General features: G+C 43.4%; 2 protein-coding genes across 15 annotated transcripts in view; one reads left to right on the plus strand and one right to left on the minus strand.

Annotated features, from left to right (window-relative positions):
* PLA2G7 (phospholipase A2 group VII) overlaps nucleotides 1-16,715 on the minus strand; it is a 36,522-nt gene extending 19,807 nt beyond the window's left edge. Inside the window, exons 1-2 of one of the 14 annotated variants that reach the window (XM_070586169.1) lie at nucleotides 16,149-16,382; nucleotides 14,205-14,317 (exon numbers count right to left, since the gene is read on the minus strand). The gene's annotated coding sequence lies outside the window, so the exon portion shown is untranslated. Of the gene's footprint in view, nucleotides 1-11,352; nucleotides 11,501-13,909; nucleotides 14,169-14,204; nucleotides 14,439-16,148 lie in introns of those variants that run through there. The other 13 variants (XM_070586167.1, XM_070586171.1, XM_070586172.1 and 10 more) reach the window with 13 other exon arrangements.
* ANKRD66 (ankyrin repeat domain 66) overlaps nucleotides 1-21,682 on the plus strand; it is a 50,727-nt gene that overhangs the window by 4,073 nt on the left and 24,972 nt on the right. The gene's annotated exons all lie outside the window — the stretch shown is intronic.

The following is a 21,682-nucleotide window of genomic DNA, read 5'->3' on the forward strand; positions in this document are numbered from 1 at the left end:
CCTTGGAAACAGCAGAGTACTGTGTATGAATCCAGAGAAATAGCTCCTGAATTTCCCAATTAAGCAACAGAAGAAGTTGAGCTGAAGCGAGGCTAGATGCTCCCCAGCTGCCACCACTACCCCACTGTTACGCTGTTACAACTTGGTTTTTCCTCAAATAACATCATGCACAGAAAATATTTACAGAGACACGAGCCGAGGGCTTTAGGAACTTCTACCCCTGGTGCTGACAGCCTGTGATTGAATAAGGGGAGTGTCATTCAGCCACTTGGAAGATCATGGAGGATGAAGAGACGAAAGTGAAACACACAAGCAGATCCACAGCTGAGTTTTAGGAACACCGCACTAACCCAAAGGAGAGCTTGCCCACAGCTCCTTGGTATTCATCACATCTTCGATGTCAATAGCCTCAGGAAGAAGCAGAGATAGCCAATGGCCGGCAGGGCTTCCCCAAGTCCTCCAAGCAGGAGTGGGGTGCTCTGCCCTCCCCGCATTTCCTACCAGACCAGTGCCAGGGCTAACATCTCCATCCTCATGGCAGAACAAGGCAGAATTAAGGCTGGGTGACATGGCACGCTGGAGTTACCAACCTGACCTTGCGCAAGCTACCAACGCTCTGAGGGAACTTTCAAACGTTGCAATTCCTGACCCCCACCCCAGACCTACTGCCTCAGAATCTTCAGATGGCCGACCCAGGCATCTGCATTTTAGCTCCCTAGGGATCTGGATACAGTCAATCCCAGGATTTATACAGTGCTTGGAAACTGCTGCAGTGGAATATATAAGTACTATTTGTGTAGAGTTTTTTCACCACCCTCATTCTCAAAGTAATAATCCTCTAAATAATCTATGATTGGCTAACTCATTCATTCATTCATTTATTCATGTATTTATTTAATGAGTTTTAAGAGTGCCTACATGTCAGTCACTATGTCGAGGATAAAAAGATTTCTCAAGCAGATGTGGTTTTTGTCTTCAAAACCCCCAGCAGGGAGAAAGACTGTCAAATAATCATCACAAATGCTATTGCAGCTTATTTACGAGATGTAGTATGAGAAAATGCCTAGTGGGAATAAAAGAAGAGAAGCAAATTTTAGGACCTCCTTTTTTCATTTTGGGGGATGAAGATCAAACAAAAACAGAAAGGCGATGCCACCTGCCTAAGGTCACACAGTGAGTCTTTGGCATGGGCAGGACCGGATGGAGGGTCTTCCCCCATGTACCGAGTGACAGAATGACCCAAATGGGATGGCTCTCCTCTCTCCACCTTCCCAGTGCCACAAAATGCACTGCCTTTCCCCATTGCCTCTGGCTGGTGTGCTTTGTGGGAGAGAAAGATATGCCAAGGCTGTCCCCAGCTGATAGCAAGACAGCTGTGTCCAAGGCAGGGACAACCATCACCATCACCCAAGTTTTCCCACAGTCAGGAAAGGAGGTCTTCTCTGGGCCTGACTCCATGGGGTACCAGAGGAGAAGGCACTTTCCATCTCAGCAGCAGAGGCTCACGGGTCTGGGTATAGTCAGGCCACGGGGCCATTAGCAGCACGAAGGCAGCCTCCTCTTTGCTCCAGCAGCATCTGTACATGCCTCCATTCGGGCACTTTTCACCCTCCCCTGCAATGCTCTATTCACAACATTGCCTCACCCAGCAGCCTGTTAGCTCCTCCAGGGCAAAGACTGGTCTCATTTGTCTTTTTTTGGAGGGGTGGGGGAAAGATTAGTCCTGAGCTAATATCTGCCGCCAATCCTCCTCTTTTTGCTGAGGAAGACTGGCCCTGAGCTAACATCCATGCCCATCTTCCTCTACTTTATATGTGGGATGCCTACCACAGCATGGCTTGCCACGTGGTCCCATGTCCGCACCCGGGATCTGAACCGGCGAACCCCAGGCTGCCAAAGCGGAATGTGTAAACTTAATTGCTGCACCACCAGGCTGGCCCCTCATTTGTCTTTTTATTATTACTACTCAGCAGAGGGCCCAGCATATAGCAAGCACTTGTAAAGGCTTCTAGAATAAAGATGAGGGATCCTGTCTTCTTTCTGGTGCGGACTGCCAGGGAGTCCAGAAACACCTTCTCGGATGATTTCACAGCAGGATGTGACTTTTCAATTCACTGACGTGGGGAGGGGTCCACTGTGTGGGCTTTAGTGCCTGGAGTTGCACTGTCTGGGTCTGAATCCCAGCCTTGACACCAGCAGTGGGACCTCCTGCAAACTATGGAGACCTTCTGTGCCTTATTTTCTCGTCTGTAAAATGAGGCTGAGGATGATAATAATATCACCCAGGGTTAAATGATAAAAATATGGAAAATAGTGTTTTTGCATGTAGCTAAATACAAACATTAGCCTACTCACTTTGTACTCCTACCCTCACGCATTCCCCTTAAGCAGTTGCTCAATAAACTAAAGAAAAACTAAGGTGTCAATTAGGACCTTGAGACAGGAACAGGAAGACTTTCTCTTTGCTGATTGAAATCCCTCCAAGGTCATTTTCCCCTTTGTCCATAGGCGGTTCTGCTGAATAGACCTTACAGGTTTCCTTAAGGGCTCCAACTTCCCCTAGGGCTATAATTAGCATTTCTCCTACATTTCTTGGGGAACTTTGTGTTCACTGCCCTTCTTCCCTTCTGCAGGCTGCTAGGGCCCTGATAATGCCTGGGGCACCCCTTGTGGTCTCCCACCCTGGCATGCCTCACAAAACAGCAAAAGTTCCACACCCCTAATCTAACAAGCTGCTACAAGGTAACATTGTGCTCAGGAGCCTTTCCTAATCAGATCCTTCTTAACAAAGAAGGATCTTCTTTCCTTCCAGATCCTTTCTTTTAAGCAAGGTCTCCTGGAGGCAAGTTATCAAAGTCCCTGAAAATTTACTCCAAAGGGAAGAATCACATGCTATGGGAAAGAAATGCTTTGGAGACAAGAGGAATTTTACTGTCTTCAAATCAGATCCTATGGGCAGTAATCCACTCTGCCTACCCCAGCACCCTCTGGCTGCCAAGCTTCAGACAAGAGTGAGTGACGTGGCGCTCTATCATCCAGCACTGCAGTGAAGAGACAGTCCACAAACCAGGAGCTTAATTCTTCAGAGCAGAGATTGCGATGGAACTTCTGTGTTTGAGGGAGGGAACAGACAATATTTAAGGGGAAAAAGCCTCGGAGCAAACAGTTCTGTTCTTGGGATGCCACTTGTCATATTATAATTGAAAACAAAAATGGAAAAATTGTTCTCTTCTGAAACAAATTTTTCTCTCTATTTGATGAAACCTAAGCCAGTCCTCTCTCAGGAGATTTAATAGTGAAACAAGTGGGTCTCGACAAGAAGTCCTTTTAATATTATGGCACAAGACTAAAGAAGAAATAAGAAAGATGATTTTGACAGGCATTTTTTACTCAGTTTTACATTTTCTAAAAACCTGAACGAGAACTCCTTGGAGCAGGAATAGGACTTGAAGAGGCACCCCTCCGGAAGTCCCAGTGACGCTCCTCGTTAACTCAGCTCCGGCATCTGAGAAGAGACCCGGCATTGGTTTCCAATTTCTCAGCTTGTTGATTTGGGCTTTGACTGGCTTTAACATCAGGCAGAAACTCTTAAAGATATACAAAGAAGTATTTTGACTGCAACTCAGACCTTGTGAATCCAAAATCCGATTACTGGTTTCGTTAAGAAATAAGAAGGTGATTGGAGGCATAACTAACTACCTTTTATGGAGCGCACTGTCTAGCCAGGTACTTTCTGTAATCTCTCGTCCTCACAAGGAGTAGAGGTAGGCAGGTCCTATCACCTCCATTTGACACTTAAAAAACACTGAGCCTCGGGGACACTGGCTGACCCATATGACTGACAGGTTTCAGGGGCTTGATCAACCAGCCCAGCCTCCGAGGTAACAACAAACATCTATCGGTAAAGTGTGCTCTTGTTTTTATTCAAACATATACATTTACACACAAATAGAAAAAGAAGAGTCGGGATGAATATAAAGCCACAACGTTCTCAGTGGTTATATTTAAGTGGCAGGATTATAGGTGACTTCAGTTTCCTTTTTTTTTTTTTTTTTAAAGATTTTATTTTTTCCTTTTTCTCCCCAAAGCCCCCCAGTACATAGTTGTATATTCTTCGTTGTGGGTCCTTCTAATTGTGGCATGTGGGACGCCGCCTCAGCGTGGTCTGATGAGCAGTGCCATGTCCGCACCCAGGATTCGAACCAACGAAACACTGGGCCGCCTGCAGCGGAGCGCGCGAACTTAACCACTCGGCCACGGGGCCAGCCCCCAGTTTCCTTTTTTTTAACACGTACTTTTCCAGTGTGTCAACAATGAACACGCATTACTTGAGTAGGAAAAAAGAAAAACAAAATCCTAGCTCTTTCCTTGGGCAACAAAATCTAAACAAATGGCTTCCTGTCAGAGAGAAGCTGAACCCTTAGAGGTTTGAGGTCCGATTTAGGTAATATTGGACTTGAGGCTCTGTTTTGAAGCAATAATTTTAGGAAAAAGGTACACAGTTTCAGTTTGAAAGTTTGGGGTTGGTATTTTTTCCTGAAAAAATGAGTGGTTTGTGATTATTACAAATTTCAGATTAGTACCGATGAGCCAGGCTTTGTGCTAGGCTTTTAAGGGAGTCCCATTGTGTGTGTGTGTGTGTGTGTGTGTGTTTATGGGGTGTAGTAAGGTGCAGGATGACAAACAAAAGAGAATACCATGCTTAAAGAGTGCCTGGTTTTGTAGTCTAGATAAAGATGGACATAACCTACTCGAGTTCTGGTCAAAGTATGGGACACTACCTAGTCTAATCCCCTTGTTTTACATATAAGGAAACTGAGGCCCAGAGAGGGGAAGCAACTTGCCTGGAACCACACAGCCAATTAGTGGCCAAGCTGGGATCAAAATACTTTGCTCCCTGGTCAGCAGGCCATCAGGTTTGCAACATCAGTCAGCCCTACACTCTAGGTAGAATGCATCTGAGCTCTTTTGTGGAGAACATGGCTCCCACTGAGATCTGAACAGGGACTGCTGAGGCTGCCAAGGGCAACGAGAAGGGCCTGAACCTGCAAATGGAAGGATCAACTCTGGACTGGTCATTGCACATCCGAAACCTAAGTCTCCTAATCAGTGAAACGAGATTGATAATATCTCTCATAGGGTTGCTGAGGTGAGGGAGAGTGCCAGCCCAGAGCCAAACACACTAACTCTCAATGAACGTCCTTTCCTTTCTTCACCAGGAACCAGCTTAGCCCCATTGGGACCAAAATATGTTAGACTCTAGAGACTACATCGTGAGAAAAGAAAGAGCCCAGAGGTGTGAGAGTTGGTGATTTTTATCCTGCCTAGTTGCCAAAGCAACATCAGTGGTGCAGGCTCAGGCTCCATCAGGCTTCTCAGCCTCCACACCACTGACATTTGGGACCAGGTAATCCTTTGCTGGGGGGGCTGTCCTGTGCACTCTAGGGTGTTTAGCAGCATCCCTGGCCTCTACTCACCAGACACCAGCAACAATACCCCTCCTACTCAGTTTCAAAAAACAAAAACATCTCCAGATATTGCCAGTGTCTCCTGGGGAAGTAAAATGGCTCCCAGTTGAGAACCACTGGGCTACATAAAGGGCAAGCAGACACAGGCAGGGTTCTACCTCACCTGGGAGATGGGACAGGGTGGAAAACCATCTACTTTAAGAGACATAGCTGAAACTAGGAGCCCTCTTGATAAGCAAGTAGGTTTATCTAACACTAGACATAGGGTTTGTTTGTCTGTGTAGGTTGACAAAGATATGTGAATCCTGCTTGAATGTACTTAACTGGTGACAAGAATGCATCACTTCACTTGACTTTTATCTTATTCTCTACTTAATCCAGTTGGGGATCTTCCGCCATGATGTCCTTGCTAGCTTCCCCAGCCAGAAGCACCTGCCCCTCCCCACAATGCCCACAGCACTGTTTACTCCTCTCTTATAGTGCTTACTTTTTTCCACAGTGTATTATACCACAACTGCCTATACACCAGACCACCCACTGACCCAACCGTCCATTCAGACATTTACTAAGCACATGCCTGTGCCAAGTACTGAGGGCTAAATGTCTGGCTGCCTTCCACTCTAAGCACACCAAACCCCATGCAAAAAACAGTACAGCAGGGGCTCCACAGCTATAGGAAAATTTCAGCCTTGATGAACGTATTTAGAATATTTCAATCAGAAAAATCTAGAAATGAATTATTCTAAGTCAATATACACATGAGTTTTATGTTTTTTGGCCTAGTATTGTCTTCATCTTGAATTACACATAGAGAATGAGCATCTTGTAGTATTTGCAGCACCTGGAGCTTCTCAAGGCCTTAATCCTGCTTTGGTTAAGTGCTGAGCAGGCATGGAGAGAGCCGTGGATTTTTAAAATGCAATTTGGAGTTTGAGATAGTTTAACAGAAGTGAGTTCCGTGTGAGCACAAAGGAGAAAGGTCAATTCTGCGGGTGGGTGGTGCCGGAAGCTATGGAAAGTCCTTCTAGAGGACGTCGCGCTGGAGCTGACTGGTGAAAGAGGAGGAGCCTTAGCAGACTGACCTGGGTTAATGGGAAGAAGCAGGAAGGCATGTCACACTGACGATACTGAGAGTGATGCAGCCTAGGAATCAGTAAGAGGATGGTAGGAGGTGTTAGGAGGTGGGTGTTGGGAGGAAGGACGTTGAGGTAAGAGCAGGGGGCAGAACAGACACCCTTGCTGGCAGTACATCTGAGAGTGGACTTGTGTCCCGCAGGCAGTGGTATTTCCCACCACACTTAGCAGTGAGGGTCTTTCACCTACCAGATGTACAATGAACATCTGTTGAATTAACACAGGAATGACTTCGGTCCTGCAGAATGGTATCTCTGTGTGTCCTTAGTCCAGTCACGTGTGTATGTGTGTGTGTGTTTTGGGGGTTACAGGGAATGTAAAGTAGAGGGGTCTGGAGCCTCAACCTGTTCTCTGAACACAGCTGTGCCCCCAGGCTGCAGTTCAGCTATGCCATATATATCCACTATATATCCTAGTGATTTCATGGCGGCCCCCGTCTTCCCTCCTTAGCTCACCTCTCCTCAATAGGTTAAAGTCTTCTCCCCTTAAATGGACACACGCTCCTTCACCCTGTCCTCCTATTCTTACAACTGAAGACCTGAAAACATTCTTCGCAGAGGAAAACAGAGAACACCAGGCTCACACTCCCTCGGCAAGCTCTTCTCTTCACCTTCACTTAATACCAGACCAAAGGTCAGCCCCTCCTTTCTAGAACCAGCTCTTGGTTCCAGGCTCCAGCCTCGTCCTTCCTGAGTCAAGGGGATCTTGGCTCAGTCAAGGACCATATCAGCATCTCCCAGTGCCTCCTCGGCACCCATAAACCATGCTCACTCCACGCTATTACTTTGCAGTTAATTCATGTGTTGCTTTTTAACATTTAAAATATTTTCTTGTCCATTTTCTTTCCCCAAATAGATTGAAGCTGCTCCTGAAAATGATCCAATACCCTTCATCTTTTTAGATTTCTCACAGTTCTATGTGTCCAGTGGGTGCTTAATAATACATTCTCTGGTTTCTGGTCCATTTCTCTAGCTTTATTTCCTATATAAGCTGTTTTATAGTTTTATGTGATTTTATTATAAGCAACCACCAATCCTCTATAGAAGTACTACACACCTTAGGTAAATACGACCAAACACTTTCCATGTCACTAAAATCAAAGAGTGCTTCTTGCTTTCCTGAACAAAGAGCTACTATAAACGGCTGCAAGTCCCTGGCTTCCTCGGACACTAGCTTCTTGTGTCTTCTGATGGTGATTGAGATCTCTGAGAGGATGACCATGGAGGATTCTGAATGTGAACACAGGAGAATAATTCACAAGAAGTCTTCCAATTCTCAAAGTTCTCTTTCCACAGAAACGTGCCGTTTTCTCAACTGTGGGACATGAGTTAGCTAGAAAGGTATTTACTTTTGTGAACTACAACTCTGAAAAGTCTAATATTTATTTTGGACATTTAGAACTGGAAAATTCAAGGCGACAACACTAAAACCCTTGATACAGCAGTCTTCATTAGCATAATGTATGAAAATCCATTACTACCACCAGCTAACACAAAATTTCCTAACTGGCCAGACAGAGCAATAACTGATGACCCAAAAGCCAGAGAACGCAGGACTTACCTATTCTTTGACACTGCAAAATCTACCAAAGCAAAGTCAGCAATTCCAGCAGGGGTATAAATAGGTATATTGATTTTTGGGAGGCAATTTGGTAAGCCTTAAATTGTCCACATCCTTTGACCTTTTCACAAAATTTCTGAGATCAGCACACAAAAAATCTTATACACAGGGAAGTAAAACCCTAAAAACATAATGCACTATGGCGTTTATTCCAACTGTATTTGTAAGAGCCAACACACACACACACACACACACACATACGGAAAGCCTACAAATGTCAGACAGTAAGAGGATATCACCAATGGGATTTTATTCAGTTAGTAAGGTGAGAGTTACAAAATAATTCTTTACGACTTAGGAAACTGTTTACAATGCAATTTTAATTGAAAAAACAATATAAAATTGCCATGTAAAAATTCACACTGAAAGACTACTAATTAATATAATAGGGGTGATGGGATTATGAGTGTTTTCCCCATTTTGTTTCATATATTTTACAACAAAATGTACTGCTTTACTAATAATTTTAAGAGGATATATAAGAAGAGTTTGTATGACCATGAAAAGTATTTATGTTTAAGTAAAATGTTACGTAGAGAATTAAAAGAATTATCCACTATCTCAGATACATAAAAGAAAAGACAAAGAAGGAGGAGAAAACAAGAATGAGAAGAAACAAAATAAATAAAAAGAAATATTTACAAAGTTTATCTTCTTTGAAGAGTTCTGTATAGTTAGAAACTAAAGGTAATTTTTTTTATCCTTCTTTCTGCTGTTCCCTTTTCCAGTATTTTAAATCAATGACAATATTTACTTTAAATAATCAACAATTTTTTAAATAGTAAAGCCTGAAAATCATTTTCTTCAGTTTTGGCAATAAAATATCAATCTGGCAGATGAAGAAGACCTTTAAATAAGAGCTCAGAGAAAATTCTATTTAAATCCATTGAAAAGTTGATACCATCTTCTGCCTTCCTTCTGCAGACTTCGTGTCTACCACTGAAACCAGTTTCGCTTCAAACCTCAGCTGAGATCCCCACACGCTACCGTGACCTCTGCGAATCCTATCTTCCCCTCTTTGTCTGTCACTGTTAAATTCTCACCAGGTTTCATTTCTCTTTTTGAAACAAAAGACAGACTAATAGGTAAAATGTCCACTTTCAAGTCCAGAATTTCTGTCAAAAGCTGGTGATAAATCCAAGTAAAACCCAGTCCTGGCCAGAGATTAGGGCATATGCCTTAACTCTTCTGTTACTGGTAAAAAGCAAGAAAATGCTCTTTCACAAATATCAGCACTCTCTTTGTCAAATTATTTCTGATGAATTTTTGGAATGGGCGTAGACGGCAGGCGGAACAATGATACTCCCCTTCCCCCCCAAAAATGTTCACATCCTAACCCCCAGAAACTGTGAATATGCTACGTTACGTGGGAAAGGGAAATTAAGGTTGCTGATTCGTTGACTCTAAAATAGTGAGATTGTCCTGGATTATCCTGGTTGGCCCAACGTAATCACAAGGCTCCCTAAAAGTGGACGAGGGGGCAGAAGAGGAAGTCAGAGTGATGAGACATAGAAGAACTCAACCCATCATTGCTGGCTTTGCAGACTAAGGAAGGGGGCCATGAGCCAAGGAATATGGGCGGCCTCTAGAATCTGGAAAAAGCAAGGAGATAGGTTTTCCTCTGGAGCTGCCAGAAGAGAATGCAGCCCATGACACGTGGACTGTAGCCCAGGGAGGCCACGTTAGACTTCTGACCTACAGAAGTGTAAGATGATAAATTTGTGATCAATTGTTACAGCAGTAATAGAACACAGAGCATATAAAGATACAGAACGAGACAAGATTGTAAATAACAGGCCAATGAACTTTCAACTAAAGACGCAGAAAGTAGTTTATCTCAAAATTGACCCAATACCAAACTGAATTATTGAGGAAGAACACAAAATCTTCTGCTTTGCATATTTTAAATAGGATGAAGGCAGGAGATTGTCAGTCTTCCGGCCCTGATTTTTAAGCAATTTTTACCATTTTTTTATTGCCGTATCTTTTGTTGGTATTTTACGTTAGTGTTACATATTCCCTGTTGAAAAATCCAAAAGTTACAGAAAGGTGTAACTTTGAAAGTCCACATCTCTAAAACTTTACACTCATTTTCTCCCCTGCTCAGGAACTAGTGAAAACTCCTGTTCATAATTAGATGTAAATAACCTCATACAGTTTTCTATAAGCAATATTTTTTAAGCAACTATACCCCTGTCTGATAAGGAAACAATGTTTGCTTCAATCTGCAACAGGCTAAAGGCAGCTGGAATGTTATCCGATAGCAGTGATTCTCAAAAACAGCCATTTTGCCTCCCAGAAGACATCCAGCAAAGTCTGGAGACATCTTTGTCGGAGGTTGCTACTGGATTCTGGTGGGTAGACATCAGAGATGCTGTAAACATCCTACAATGCACAGGACAGATCCCGCAACGTAGAAATATGTAGCCCAAATGTCAATAATGCTGAGACTGAGAAACCCTGGTCTAAGGGGAGGCTGGAGAAACTATATCCTTGTTTAATAAGGAAGAAATACTTATTTCATTCCGAAACAGGCTATAGGGAGGTATAGGGAGGCTACAGGGAGGTAGACGTCAACACAAGGAAGAACTTTTCAATAATCAGGCCATTTGGGATGTATACCTCACAATGTAGAGAGAGTTCTCTGTCATCAGAAGGACTGAAACATTGCCAACTGGTCCCCTGCTGGGATGCTGAAAAAGGGACAGGTGCATGGGTGTGGCTGGACTTTGAGGTTCTATCTTTATCTAAGATACTGATTCCTTTTACAAGCATCAGCAAAAATTCCCTACTTAATACTTGCTAATATTGAAACTAGGAAAGAGAAAAGATAATACCTACTCTATTAATATTATTTTCTCTCTACCATCTTAGCTAATGGAATTAAAGCTTAATCTGGACAGTATTGCAAATGTACAACGCTCAAGTGCAAAAGCGTCTGATGCCTCTGATCTTGGGCACTGTAGATACAGGTCTTGCGTAATCGTTTCACAACCTAAGAAAAGAGAGAGGGTCAAAAAAGCAAATACAAAGCACTTCCCTATTGTGGAAGCAATTTAATAGAACAGCTATTTATAAGTACAAATACTTAACAGCTGCAAGTAAAACAAAATTAATTGATTCTACTCACATTTTGAAAATGGGAACCCATCTGCATCCAGTTTGCAAACATCCAGATGTTTGGTGCCCTACACAGCTTTAAGGTGACAAATGTTACACATTATCTAAGATCACTGGGCAGTTTGCTGCCATACTGGAAGCCTACTGGGACATTCTACAACCAGTGAAATCACATCTCACTGAACTGGTGGGGCTTTAAGGACTTTACTAAGTCAAAGTTCATTCAAAAGGACAATAAACCCAACAATAACCAGACTGGTGAGGGAACAAAGCCGTAAGTCACATGAGAAAGCTGTTGAAGGAACCAGGGATGTTTACTCTGGGGAAAACCCAGATGGCACATGACAGCCACACTTCTATGGAAAAGGGACACGTCCTATGGGGACCCAGACAGTAGAACTCTGTTAGCACGAGCTTTTCAACAATTACTTTGAACTATCAGAGGAGCAGTTTAAGCGCAGGTCTGGGGACTACCAGCAAGGAAACTGAAGAAGGGATTCCTGCATTGGATGAGGGTGAGAGTGGAATGGACATGCTGGACTATATAACCCTAAACCTGAGGTGTAAGAGTAGACGTCTACAAGGGCCAGCCGGGTAACTTAAATAAATTAAACAGGACCTTTGAAACAGAAAAAGCCACGGTGGGGACCGTGGCAAACGGGACCATCTGAAAGGGATTAACACCACTCTACTCTAGTTGATTGCTGCCACAAAGGAAGGAGAGTTCCATGTTACTAGATCTTCATTTTTTTCCCAAGAAAAGCTGGAAAACCATATTTGTAAGTAAAATCTACTGATTTTTAAAGCACAGCAACTAATTCAACATTTCAAAATATTATATAAATCAAGCAGACTAGATTAGTGTCCTCCAGGAGACACTGTACCCTCCTCTCCCTTGAAGACGCCCCAACCACCTCCAACCCTAAAGGACTGTGATGGTAGATAAAGCAGACGAGAAACCATACAGACCCCAGAACTACTGTCACATTTTGTCTGCAATTTGAATCATCAGACTGACCACTTCACGCTGAAATTCAGACGCACTGACCAATAAATAATTCGGAGTCTGGCGACAGAAGATAAGGCACAGATCAAGTCACTAAGAGCTGAGTCTTCCACTGCACACGATGCAAATGAGGAAGAGCCTCTATTCTCAACAGATGCATCTCCTTCTATGAAGTTGCACCTCAAAACGAGGCAGGAAAGAGGGTTGCTTCACTGTGGCAGTTAATTGTCTTACCCTAGTTGGGGCTGAGGTCACCCCTACCCTAGTTGGTAAACAACTTCGAAGCTCTTCCCCTGCCCTCTCATATTTAGCTAGTGATCAAGTAGGAAAAGTTCAAGAGTTTCATCCGAGAGAGAATGCTTCATTAAGGGAAACAATCCCATTCAACTCTGCTTCCCGGCGCTCTCCAGAAACGCTGCTGCCACTATCGATTTTCCATTACCAACAGAACTTTGCACTCGCAGATACCTGTGCACAACTGCTTCCAGGACAAAGGCAAAGCTCTTAACTATTTTTTGTACTTTTTCCAATTCCCAGCTTCAAATATTCTATTCTGAATTTTACCTGATCACATTAACTTTTAAAAGTAAGCTGGCTATTAATTCCACTGCATTCTATGCTGGTGCATTATATTGGTAACTCTTAGTTAAGGCTTCCTAATACTCTGAACAGAGCAAAATATTCTTTATGTCTAATAAATCATATTTGTTGAAAAGAATGAAATAAATAAAGATGCTGAAATTTAATATAAAAATTTGGAAAATGAAGCACAGGGAATTCAAAGTAAGACAATATTAGCAAATAATAACAGTAATAAAATCTTAAATTACCCTTAAGAGTATATCCACTAGCCTATTTGTTTTTATAAGACAAGTGGGTCAGATGTAGCAATGTCATTGTCATTATGCAGGTGGCAAATCTCAGAGAGAAACATGAAGTAACTTCCCACTCTACCTTCAAAAATAGCTTCTGCCCACCTACTGCTGCGCTATCCACTAGATCATCAGCAACAAGCCTGGAGCTGGTTTCCTGACCGCTCCTCTTCTCCCCCTAAAATCCATTCTCCACTTAATACCCAGAGCAACCTCTGAAAACACGTACATCTATCACGTCCCGCCTCTGCTCTTCGCTACCCTCCACACTGAGAGTCCAGACTGCTTACCTCAGCCTCAGATGCTCTGCGTGACCTGGCCCCTGCCCCTCAACCTCACCCCTCGGTTCTCCTCCGCCCTCACTTCACTCCAGCCACTCCGCCTTCCAATTGTGTCTGCAACACACTGAGCCTGTTCCCAGGACTGCGTGCTTATGGTTCCCTCCGCTGAAAGCGTCTGCTCAACTCAAGGGCATCTCTCAGAGAAGTCTCTGCTCAAAACCCAATCCAAGAAGCTGGGTCCCTCCCACCAGTCCATCTCTCTCTTTCTTCCTCTCTCTCTCTCCACACACAGACACAGACACACACACACACACACACACACACACACACACACACATCACAATACTCCATACTCTACCACAGCACTTTTTCCTTTTCTTCAAAACATCTAGTACTATCTAAATTTACCTTGCTCATCCTTCGATTCTAGAATGTGAACTCCATGAGGGCAGAGACCGTATCTGTCTTTTCACTGCTCTATGCTCAGTGCCTGGCACACAGTAGGTGCTCAATAAATATTTCTTGAAGCCAATGGAGGAATGAACAAAGCTTGTACTAGGAATCAACGAGCTCACTTAATTCAATCAAGTATCTACTCTTATCATAGACTTTTTCTTTCTCCTCAACTGCTAAGATTATGCTTTTAATAAACTACAAGCCTATAGACATTAGACTGTTTCTATTAGTGTGTTATGAGTCATACCTGTAAAATGGAGTAAAGTGACAGTGAGGGCACAGAACAGGTGCCTGGCTTCATAGAGAAAGGCAGTAAGAACCCACTGCCATCCCTTCAAACGACAAAGCTTCCTCAGAATTCTGGAACAATATGATTTTAGAGCTAAGTGTTCCCCTTCAATTTCTCTTCGCCCAGTACTTCAATGCTTCACTTTTATGGAAATTTCTCAACTTCAGGTCAGTCAGGCCAATTCTCATGGGTCTTGAAAAAAAAAACCAGGCCTAAGAGGAACCAAGGTATAAATATCCTAATGATCACCTTCCTTTCCAGGAAATATCCATTTTCTGAGGTGTCAGGGAAAGGAATACAGATTGTTAAATTCCAGTTGACATCCCCAGGGGTCCCACTCCAGCTGCTCAGGTACCTAGTTAGCACTTTCCTTAAGGCTCTATGCTGAGAGAGCCTCAAGGAGGATGGTAAGTTGTTACTGTCTGCAAACCCAGCTGGGTGAGGGGATGCATAATCCTCAAGACACTAAAGTGCAAAAGGCACAGACATCCCACAGAGAGGAACTGAGGAACCAGCTGCTCAGGGTTCTGCTTGTAGAAAATGCCTCAGGGTGCCGGGCAAGCCCTTTCACACCTCAGAAGGGATTTCTCAACTGTACAATGAGTAGCTGACCCAGATTACTATCTCTCCCCACTCTGCTACTCCTTCTCTCTCAGTGGCTCTACAGACGGTGACAGCCTTGGTGATACCCTATGGTGACAGACTGTGGTGTCAGCCTGGTGCACGAAGGGCTCAGTTCAATGAAGAGCCGTGCCACACCGTCCACACCAGCAAGTCCTGCACAAAAGTCTGGGGGAGGGAGAGAAGCCTCAGTGCCCACAGGCAATGAGTGGAAGCCCGCAGGCTGGAAAACACCAAGTCGGCGGGCTCTCTCACGAGCTTCTGTAGGGTCATCAGAATTCCCTCTGTGAGGAAAGCTTCCTCCCAGGGCTGGCAGCTCACCAGTCCCTCGTGGTGGCCAGAAGGCCATCTCCTTATGGATCAGGCTAATACTCAATGCTCTGATCCCTGAGTTCCAGGTTAGCCCAAGATTGGTCCTGAGCCTTTTGAGATTGTCAACACTGTAAGCAGTACATTTTCCAGCTCCTACTCACACACCAGACTCCCAGCTCAGCATTTTCATTGGGGTCAAAGGTAACTTGTGCAAGACTGACTGGTTAACACAAATCCCTCCCCAACCTGAACCCCCGTGTCCCTCAAAGGAGGCAAGCTCCTCTTTATGCGCAGCACGCACCTCTCCTCCCTGCTCATCACCTCTGCAGCAACCCCAAGAACCACAGGCTTGAATGAAAGCCTAAACTTTTTGTTTTTGGAGATAGAAAATTCTACTAGAAGCTCCAGGGGATTATGGGGAAGAGAATGTTCTCTGCTTTCTGGTTTTGTTTGACCTTTGAAAAACAAGCCTCCTTGCTGACTCAGAGAAGAGCAGCCCTGATCTTATCTGGCCACCAGCGGGCAGCTCTGGGAGGCGTGGCGGGGAGAGAGCTGAGCGGAGGTGGTATTGCTTTGCTTTTAAAATTCTGGTCCTACAACAGCTACTCAAAACTGGGCTCCAGAAGAAGCCAAACTCCCCAAAGGGAGCTGTCTGTTTGTTTGGTCCCCGCGGGAGAGCCACAGAGAAGAAAACTCCCTGTGTTCCCGGTTGCTCTGGCCTGATTCTCCCTCTCGGCACCGAATTCTTAGGGCTGCTTCCTCGGGAAGAGGTTTGGGAGAACGAGGGTCGAGTTCCATCACGCTCCTCGCAAAAATCCCAGCGCGGTTCCCAGGGCGGCGGGGACGCAGAGCCCAGGACCCGCCCGGAGGGCAGGCGAGGGTCCAGCTACCTCATCTCCCAGCCCGTCGCGCTCCCGGGTCCCCGCGCCTCCCCTCGGGCTCCCGCCTCGCCCCGGGGTCCCTCCTCACCCGGCGCTGGCTGAGCAGCTCGCAGGACCCGGGGTCCCTGGGCGCGTCCCGCGGCGCACCGACGCGGCAGAGGGCGCTGGCCCGGCTGCTGCTCGCTCCGGCGCGCGGGCCTCTGGCCGCCGCAGTCCCCGTGGCCGCGGGCGGCGGGCGGTGGGCTGGCGCGGCCTTTGCCTTCCGTCCGCCCCGCGCGGTCTTACTGCCCCGACCCTCTCCTCCCTACGCTGGGGGAGGAGTGACCGAGGGACCGGGGAGGAGGGAGTGGCCACCAGCCTCCCACAAGCAGAGGCAGCTTGGGACGCGAGCGTGCTCAGCGCACCCAACACTCTCCCCAGCCCGGGGTTCCGCAACCTGGACCGGCGAGTTAACTTAACCTGCCCCGAGGTGGATCCAGACAGCTCCGGGGTGGGTGCTCTGCCCCGCAGTGCCTGTTCTCAGACTCGGTTCTGATCAGATCTGTTCTCTGCTTAATTCGCCCCCCATCCAGCCAGTTTTGCTTGTTTCACTAAATGCCGAGTTGCTCTGCTTCCGTCTGTAAGCTGAAATGCCCAGCGCATTCTGCATTTTGGTACATTGTACAGTGGATGCCAACTCAGAAATTATGTGGACTACGCTCCGGATTAGAAAGCCTGCCACTGTGTTAGTTTCATTTCTCCGTGGAAATATAACGAAAAGTAGTCAGGCAGAGTATTTATGACTTCTGGGAAATGGTGTAAGAAGGGGCCATCTCGTATAGCTCAGTTTATCCCAGTTATTTGGGGTTTAACTGACATTCGCTCCTTCATTTCCCGATGCTTTCTCTTCAATCCACTTTCTAACAAAAACATACTCATTTAAAGCTTCAGTTAGAGACTCGGGGAAAATAGTCTGAAATGTATATGTGGTGGTTTTAAAGTTTGCGTTTTTTAATTGAGTTCATAATGGTTTACATCATTGTGAAATTTCAGTTGTACATTATTTCTTGTCTGTCACCCCGAAAGTGCTCCCCTTCACCCCCTGTGCCCACCCCCACCCCCCACTTCCCCTGGTAACCACTGAACTGTTTTCTTTGACCATGTGTTTGTTCATATTCCACACATGAGTGAAATCATGTAGTATTGGTCTTTCTCAGTCTGGGTTATTTCGCTCAGCATAAGTCCCTCCAGGTCCTTCCATGTTGTTGCAAATGGGATGATTTTGTCTTTTTTTGTGGCTGAGTAGTGTTCCATTGTATATATACCACATCTTTATCCAGTCATCGGTAGATGGGCAGTTGGATTGCTCCCACGTCTTGGCTATTGTGAATAGTGCTGCAATGAACATAGGGGTGCATATGTTACTTTGGATTGTTGATTTCAAGTTGTTTGGGTAGATACCCAGTAGTGGGATAGCTGGGTCACATGGTGGTTCTATTTTAAGTTTTTTAAGGAATCTCCATACTGTTTTCCATAGTGGCTGCACCAGTTTGCATTCTCACCAGCAGTGTATGAGGGTTCCCTTTTCTCCACACCCTTTCCAACATTTGTTATTTTTAGTCTTAGTGATTATAGCCAGTTTAACAGGCGTAAGGTGGTATCTGGGTAGTTTTGATTTGCGTTTCCCTGATGATTAGTGATGTTGGATATCTTTTCATGTGCTTATTGGCCATCTGTATATCTTCTTCGGAAAAATGTCTGTTCATATCCTCTGCCCATTTTTTGATTAGGCTGTTTGGTTTTTTGTTGTTCAGTTGTACAAGTTCCTTATATATTACTGAGATTAACCCCTTGTCAGATATATGGTTTGCAAATATTTTCTCCCAGTTGGTGGGTTGTCTTTTTTTTTTTTTGATCCCAGTTTCTTTTGCCTTGCAGAATCTCTTTAGTCTGATAAAGTCCCACTTGTTTATCTTTTCTTTTGTTTCCCTTGTCTGAGAAGACATCATATTCGAAAAGATCCTTTTAAGTTTGCTGTCAAGGAATGTACTACCTATATTATGTTCCAGGAGTTTTATGGTTTCAGGACTTATCTTCAAGTCTTTGATCCATTTTGAGTTTATTTTTGTGTATGGCATGAGATAATGGTCTACTTTCATTCTCTTGCATGTGACTGTCCAGATTTCCCAACACCATTTGTTGAAGAGACTATCTTTTCTCCATTGTATGTTCTTAGCACCTTTGTCAAAAATTAGCTGCCCGTAGATGTGAGGTTTTTTTTTTTTCCAGGCTTTCAGTTCTGTTCCATTGATCTGTGTGTCTGTATTTGTACCAGTACCTTGCTATTTTGATTACTGTGGCTTTGTAATATATCTTGAAGTCAGGGATTGTGATGCCTCCAGCTTTGTTCTTTTTTCTCAGGATTGCTTTAGCAATTCAGTGTTTTTGGTTGCCCCACATGAATTTTAGGATTCTTTGTTCTATTTCTGTGAAGAATGTCATTGGGATTCTGATTGGGATTGCATTGAATCTGTAGATTGCTTTGGGTAGTATGGACATTTTGACTATGTTTATCTTCCAAATCATGTGCATGGAATCTCTTTCTATCTCTTTATGTCATTATCTATTTCTTTCAATAATATCTTTGAGTTTTCATTGTATAAGTCCTTCACCTCCTTCGTTAAATTTATTCCTAGATACTTTATTCTTTTTGTTGTGATTGTAAATGGAGTTGTATTCTTGAGTTCTCTTTCTGTAAGTTCGTTATTAGAGCACAGAAATCAACTGATTTTTGTAAATTGATTTTGTACCCTGTAAGTTTACTGTAGTTGTTAATTATTTCTAATAGTTTTCCAATGGATTCTTTAAGGTTTTCTATATATAGGATCATGTCATCTGCAAACAGCCATAGTTTCACTTCTTCACTCCCTATTTGGATTCCTTTTATTCCTTTCTCTTGCCTAACTGCTCTAGTCAAAACCTCCAGGACTATGTTGAATAAGAGTGGTGATAGTGGGCATCCTTGTCTTGTTCATGTTCTCAGAGGGATGGCATTCAGTTTTTCCCCATTGAGTATGATGTTGGCTGTGGGTTTGTCATATATGGCCTTCATTATGTTGAGGTAATTTTATTCTATCCCCATTTTGTTGAGTTTTTATGAGAAATGGCTGTTGGATCTTGTCAAATGCTTTCTCTGCATCTACTGAGATGATCATGTGTTTTTTATTCCTCATTTTGTTAATGTGGTGTATCACATTGATTGATTTGCGGATGTTGAACCATCCCTGTGTCCCTGGTGTATATCCCACTTGATCATGGTGTATGATCTTTTTGATGTATTGCTGTATTCGGGTTGCCAATATTTTGTTGAGGATTTTGGCATCTATGTTCATCAGCGATATTGGCCTGTAGTTTTCCTTTTCTGTGTTGTCCTTGTCAGGCTTTGGTATCAAAGTGATGTTGGCCTGTAGAATGTGTTAGGAAGCATTCCATCTTCCCTAATTTTTTGGAATAGCTTGAGAAGGATAGGTATTAAATCCTCTCTGAAAGTTTCATAGAATTCTCCAGGGAAGCCATCTGTTTCTGGGCTTTTATTTTTGGGGATGCTTTTGATTACTATTTCAATCTCTTTACTTGTGATTGGTCTATTCAGATTCTCTATTTCTTCTTCATTCAGCTTTGGGAGGTTATAAGAGTCTAAGAATTTATCCATTTCCTGTAGATTGTCCATTTTGTTGGCATATAGCTTTTTGTAGTATTCTCTTATTATCCATTATCTTTCTGTGGTATCTGTTGTTATTTCTCCTCTTTCATTTCTTTTTTTTTTTTTCAAGGAGATTAGCCCTGAGCTAAGATCTGCCGCCAATCCTCCTCTTTTTTCTGAGGAAGACTGGCCCTGAGCTAACATTTGTGCTCATCTTCCTCTGCTTTATATGTGGGACGCCTGTCACAGCATGGCTTGCCAAGCGGTGCTATGTCCGCACCCGGGATCCAAACCGGCGAACCCCAGGCCTCCGAAGCGGAACGTGTGCACTTAACCGCTGTGCCACTGGGCTGGGCCCACCTCTTTCATTTCTAAATTTATTTATCTGAGCTTTCTCTCTGTTTTTCTTTGTAAGTCTGGCTAGGGGTTTGTCAATTTTGTTTATCTTCTCAAAGAATCAGCTCTTTCTTTCATTGATCCTTTCTACTGCCTCTTTTGTTTCAACAGCATTTATTTCTGCTCTGATTTTTATTATTTCTCTCCTTCTGCTGACTTTGGGCTTTGTTTGTTCTTCTTTTTCTGATTCAGTTAGGTGTAGTTTGAGATTGCTTATTTGGGATTTTTCTTGTTTGTCAAGGTGGGCCTGTATTGCTATGAATTTCCCTCTTAATACAGCTTTGGCTGCATCCCATATGAGTTGGTATGGTATATCATTTTCATTTGTCTCCAGATATTTTTTGATTTTTCCTTTAATTTCTTCAATGATCCACTGCTTGTTCAACAGCATGTTGTTTAGTCTCCACATCTTTGTCCCTTTCTCAGCTTTTTTGTTGTAATTAATTTCTAGCTTCATAGCATTGTGATTGGAAATGATGCTTGTTATTATTTAGATGTTCTTAAATTTATTGAGGCTTGCCTTGTTTCCCAACATATGGTCTATCCTTGAGAATGTTCCATGCACTTGAGAAGAATGTGTATCCTGCTGTTTTTGGATGGAGTGTTCTATATATGTCTATTAAGTCCAACTAGTCTAGCTTTTCATTTAATTCCACGGTTTCCTTGTTGATTTTCTGTCTGGATGAGATATCCATTGATGTGGGTGGAGAGCTGAGGTCCCCTACTGTTATTGTGTTATTATTAATATCTTCTTTTAGGTTTGTTAATAGTTGCTTTATGTACTTTGGTGCTCCTGTGTTGGGTACATAGATATTTATAAGTGTTATGTCTTCTTGGTGGAGTGTCCCTTTAATCATTATATACTGCCCCTCTTTGTCTCTCTTTACCTGTTTTCTCTTGAAGTCTACTTTATCTGATATAAGTATTGCGACATCTACTTTCTTTTGTTTGCCATTAGCTTGGAGTATCATCTTCTATCCCTTCACTCTGAGCCTGTCTTTGTCTTGGAGCTGAGATGTGTTTCCTAGAGGCAGCATATTGTTGGGTCTTGTTCTTTAATCCATCTTGCCTCTCTGTGTCTTTTTATTGGAGAATTCAATCCATTTACTTTAGGGTGATTATCAATATATGAGGGCTTAATGCTGCCATTTTATCACTCATTTTCTGGTTCTCCTGTATGTTCTTTGTTTTTCATCCCGTGTGTTTCAGTCTACCAATTGAGTTATGTAGTTTCTTATATTGTATTTCTTTGTTTTCTCCTTATTTATTATTTGTGTCTCTGTTCTGCTTTTTTGTTAGTGGTTACCATGAGGTTTGTATTCAAAATCTCGTAGATAAGATAATCTGTTTTCTGATGGCCTCTTGTTTTCTTAAACTAATTCAGCCCCTTTCCTCTTCCCCTCCTAAGTTGTTTTTCTCACATCTTATTCTACCTTGTATTGTGAGTTTATGATTAAATGACAAGATTATCTTTGTTTTTGGTATTTTCCTTCCCTTTATCTTTAATGCTATTCTTGAGTATTAAAAGTTTGTATTTTTTAAAT

This window comes from Equus przewalskii, chromosome 19 (assembly GCF_037783145.1).
Source record: "Equus przewalskii isolate Varuska chromosome 19, EquPr2, whole genome shotgun sequence".
Classification (NCBI taxonomy): domain Eukaryota; kingdom Metazoa; phylum Chordata; class Mammalia; order Perissodactyla; family Equidae; genus Equus; species Equus przewalskii.